The sequence below is a fragment of the Oncorhynchus mykiss genome, chromosome 30 (assembly GCF_013265735.2).
Source record: "Oncorhynchus mykiss isolate Arlee chromosome 30, USDA_OmykA_1.1, whole genome shotgun sequence".
NCBI classification, from domain to species: Eukaryota; Metazoa; Chordata; class Actinopteri; order Salmoniformes; family Salmonidae; genus Oncorhynchus; species Oncorhynchus mykiss.
In genome coordinates this window covers 37523065-37528694 of record NC_050570.1, presented here as the reverse complement: position 1 = coordinate 37528694, position 5630 = coordinate 37523065, and positions in this window count along the sequence as shown.

Sequence of the window (5630 nt, the reverse complement as noted above, 5' to 3'; positions counted from 1 at the left end):
AAATGGAAGGAGTATCAGACCACTGCAAATCTACCAAGACCTGGCCGTCCCTCTAAACTTTCAGCTCATACAAGGAGAAGACTGATCAGAGATGCAGCCAAGAGGCCCATGATCACTCTGGATGAACTGCAGAGATCTACAGCTGAGGTGGGAGACTCTGTCCATAGGACAACAATCAGTCGTATATTGCACAAATCTGGCCTTTATGGAAGAGTGGCAAGAAGAAAGCAATTTCTTAAAGATATCCATAAAAAGTGTCGTTTAAAGTTTGCCACAAGCCACCTGGGAGACACACCAAACATGTGGAAGAAGGTGCTCTGGTCAGATGAAACCAAAATTGAACTTTTTGGCAACAATGCAAAACGTTATGTTTGGCGTAAAAGCAACACAGCTGAACACACCATCCCCACTGTCAAACATGGTGGTGGCAGCATCATGGTTTGGGCCTGCTTTTCTTCAGCAGGGACAGGGAAGATGGTTAAAATTGATGGGAAGATGGAAGGAGCCAAATACAGGACCATTCTGGAAGAACCTGATGGAGTCTGCAAAAGACCTGAGACTGGGACGGAGATTTGTCTTCCAACAAGACAATGATCCAAAACATAAAGCAAAATCTACAATGGAATGGTTCAAAAATAAACATATCCAGGTGTTAGAATGGCCAAGTCAAAGTCCAGACCTGAATCCAATCGAGAATCTGTGGAAAGAACTGAAAACTGCTGTTCACAAATGCTCTCCATCCAACCTCACTGAGCTTGAGCTGTTTTGCAAGGAGGAATGGGAAAAAATTTCAGTCTCTCGATGTGCAAAACTGATAGAGACATACCCCAAGCGACTTACAGCTGTAATCGCAGCAAAAGGTGGCGCTACAAAGTATTAACTTAAGGGGGCTGAATAATTTTGCACGCCCAATTTTTCAGTTTTTGATTTGTTAAAAAAGTTTGAAATATCCAATAAATGTCGTTCCACTTCATGATTGTGTCCCATTTGTTGTTGATTCTTCACAAAAAAATACAGTTTTATATCTTTATGTCTGAAGCCTGAAATGTGGCAAAAGGTCGCAAAGTTCAAGGGGGCCGAATACTTTCGCAAGGCACCGTATTTTTGGGTGCGATTAGAACCGGCCTTGATTTAGGCCAAATATAGACATCTATGTTTCACAAATTGGACAGTACAGTAGAGAACAGCAGATTACAGTAAAGTAAAGAAAAGTATAGAGTATAGTACAGTAGAGAACACTAGAGTACATTAAATAAAATTAAAGTAGAGTTTACTGTACCAAATTAAAGTCAACTATACTGTACCATACTGTGCTCTAATGAATAAAACTACTGTCCTGTACCGTATCATACAGTGGTTCTTCCTGTAAAAGTTGCGTCATACTGCATCACACCTTGTGGGCTGCCGCAGAATTCTATGGTTATTTAATTGTCAGCCATTGTTGCCATTAATGCTAGTTAGTGCTAGTTTGAACACCAGAGGGCATCTTTGAGAATCATTTGATAGTCTTCAATATTGGCTGTACTAGAAAATGTAAAACCTTTTTTTGTAAGAATGGGAATGATTTTAAGGGATTGACTTTAAGTAATGTAGCTTAATTAATTAGATTAATATTATGGTGTTTCTATTCCACGACAAACAAACCCCTCAGGGTTTCCGCTAGGAAAATATGGCGCTGTAAAACATGACGGTCGGGAGTAGGCTACAGTACTAAGAGCATAACATTTCCACACCCTAATTGTAATCCCCATTATTTTTATTTCTACTTTGCACATTCTTCCATTGCAAAACTACCATTCCAGTGTTTTACTTGCTATATTGTATTTACCTTGCCACCAAGGCCTTTTTTTGCCTTTACCTCCCTTCTCACCTCATTTGCTCACATTGTATATAGACTTGTTTATACTTTATTATTGACTGTATGTTTGTTTTACTCCATGTGTAACTCTGTGTTGTTGTATCTGTCGAACTGCTTTGCTTTATCTTGGCCAGGTCGCAATTGTAAATGAGAACTTGTTCTCAACTTGCCTACCTGGTTAAATAAAGGTAAAATAAATTTTTTTTAAAAAATCTAACCAATATCCAAACGGAGATTCAGTGAAAATAAAATCTCATTGATTTATCAAGACCAGTCCCCATGCTTGTCTCAAAGCAGCGCGAAACGGTGCTGAAATAGTTGACCCCACGCGGTTAGGCTATTGCTTCAAATCCTATTGCTTCTAACTTCAATATGCTTTTTAAATAAATAAGACCTACACCACTTTTATCAGCATATTACTCAACACTAGTGAGACTCATGTCGCCTACGGTAGGCCTGCAGTATATGTAAAAAAAAAAATGTCAATGATGTGACTCTCTGCCAATAATTACATTTAGAGAATGGAGGATTCTAAATGAATATCTAAGGGGAATTTTTCGTAAGGGCAAATCTGATCTGTGACAATATCTAAGGCGCTTTTATATAATTCTAAATGAATTAATAATAATAATCACTTTGTTTAAAAAATGACGATATTTTGGAGATTTCATTTTCAAATAACCGAAAGTGAGCGATTGTAATCTGAATAAAGGCCAAAATAATATTTATAAAAGCCAAAATATTTATTTCCGTTTTTAGAGGGAGAGAAACCCAAAAGCCCACCGTGCCTATTTTTTGGGAAAGGACATCCCGGCCGGCCAAACCCTCCCCTAACCTGGACAATTGTGCACTGCCCTATGGGACTCCCAAACATGGTCAGATTCAAACCAGGCACTGTAGTGACGCCTCTTGCACTGAGATGCAGTGCCTTAGACCACTGTGCCAATCAGGAGCCATGACTAATATGACAAATATATATTGTCCTACTAACAGCACCTCCTAGAAACGTTTTTTTTTTCAGAATTCACAGCCTGCTATGCTTGTGAAAAACAGGGTTAATAATAATACTTTTCCCCCCTTCCACTTGTTAAAGGTTCCAATTTATATATATTTTTTAATCAACTTGTATATTTGAGTTTAACAACAATATTTGTTTATTATTTGTTCTGTCTTTTCTAGTGGATTAAACTGAAATTGCAACCAACTTTCTATGGTTTCTTTAAAAAATAACGATATTTTGGAGATGATTTGGTTTTCAAATAACCGAATGTGAGCGAGAAAAAGGCTTAAACATGAGGTGAGACATTCTTACTAATTGTGTAAATAAAGTCAGTTTGTTATTTAGAATTATTTTGGTTTTTATAGGGAGAGAAACCAAAAGCCCACCGTCGCTTCATAAACCTTTTTTGTAAGAACATAGTATGTGGGATTGATTTGAAGAAATTTAGCTTAATTAATTTGATTAATATTATGGTGTTTCTATTCCAAGAACAACTAAAAACGAAACCCTCAGATTTCTGTTAGGAAAATATAACGCTGTACAACATGATCTTTAGGCAAGTCAGTTAAGAACAAATTCTTATTTACAATGACGGACTACACTGGCCAAACCTGGACAACGCTAGGCCAACTGTTTGCCGCCCTAAGGGACTCCTAATCATTCCCGGTTGTGATACAGCCAACCTAACTAAGACATACATTTTATGATACAATTCTCCCCATACCCTCCTTCTTGGCAAGAGTCCATTGTCCTGCTAATAGCCCATAATGGCGCTGTACAACGTGACCGGTCGGGAGTAGGCTACAGTACTACAGTAATACCAAAATAATCATAACATTTCCACACCCTAATTGTAGTCTAACCTATACCCAAACGGAGATTCAGTGAAAATAAAAAAATCTGGTTAATTTATCAAGACCAGTCCCCATGCTTGTCTCAGAACAGCGCTATCTTGACCTCTGAATGCTGTCTTTTCCCCCTTCCACTTGCCTCTTCCAATAATTTTGAAAGAGTATTTTCCAGTAAGCAACAATTAGCCTACTTTGTTCCAATATTTCTGTCATTCAGGGATATTTATTCCCATAGTAATTTGTTATGGATCCATATGGAAAGTGACATGCGCAAAAGACGGTGGTAATATTTTTCCTTTTAGAGACATGGTGTCCAGGTCAGGATAACCAAAACATTTCTTTATTAAAGAATATCAGAAAGAATCTTTATCCTTATTTATTTTGATCCAAAGCAATGAATGAGTGAGTCACTCAGCTTTATGTAAGTGCCAAGGCTATTACTGCACCATCAACTATAAGAATATCATGGAATATAATTGAACATTTTAGTTTCTCTGGGTATAAAAACCTTAGTGTTACTGACGAGTAGAAACAAAAAAACCTGTGTATTTTTCCTGGGGTGTGCGTGCAGGACAGAGGAATAGCAATTCTTACACTATTGTTCTAAATTCAATCACCTTATTCATCCTCATCATTCAGTTCATTGAAATGATTATTATTTTTTTATTTTAATTTTTACCCCTTTTTCTCCCCAATTTCGTGGTATCCAGTTGTTTTAGTTGCTACTATCTTGTCTCTTCGCTACAACTCCCGTACGGGCTCGGGAGAGACGAAGGTTGAAAGTCATGCGTCCTCCGATATGCAACCCAACCAAGCTGCACTGCTTCTTAACACAGTGCGCATCCAACCCGGAAGCCAGCCGCACCAATGTATCGGAGGAAACACCGTGCACCTGGCAACCTTGGTTAGCGCGCACTGTGCCCGGCCCGCCACAGGAGTCGCTGGCGCTGTACTGGCGCTGCAGTACAGAGCCCTTAACCACTGCGCCACCCGGGAGGCGAAATTACATTTTGAAGTTGTGCACAATTATCAGTTTCTATTTGGTTTATGTCGCCCATTCATTGTCAGTTAGTGACATATTAGCGCTTTGGGACCCAAAAGCATAATCAGTGCTCTAACTCCCCCTTGCACTGGTCTGGAGCAATGAAGCAGTGATGCAGGGTACCGTACTAAACCACAAATTTCCTCTGAATTCCGCAGCATAATCTCAAAACAATTAGTTGAGCAACCACTGTACCGTATTGTACTGTACATTGTCTTCTGTGTTCTACTATGCTCTACTGTACTAAACTGTGCTGTACTGTACAGTGATGTTCCAACTTGTGAAACATACCCGAGGTCTATGATTAGTTCAGATTTGGATCTGGTCCGCAACAGCCAAATTTGTACTTATTTGGGGGCGGAAAACATTATAATAATACCCAGCATGCTTTGCAAGTAATAAACAAATACATTTGTATTTTTGTAATTCAGCAGATGGTCTAATCCAGAGTGCTTTACAGTCAGTGCATTCAACTAAGCTAAATAAATAACATATCAGTCATAGCAATAAAACAAATCTGTAACCGTTACTCAGAATGTTATTGTATTTGAAATGGTCTGTTGGTTTGGTCTGTTGTATAGACTAATCTGAAAATAATTGCTGCACGTTTCAAAGGTTTTGAAAAAGCTAACATAAATGCAAATAGATGGAAGCAATCTTCAATTAGGTTCTCTTTGATATTAAGTATAAAAAATTATTGTTGTGATAATTGAGAATGTATAGTAGTTCAAATTTGGACATATGATCAATTATGGAAAAATACTATTTTCAATATCCTGTAGATGACATATTTTCAACGTCTGGAAAATAGGTCTTCTAACCTTTAATTCAGCATCTGAAATGCACTTGATGTCAAAGTTCTGGAACGTCATTTTGCAT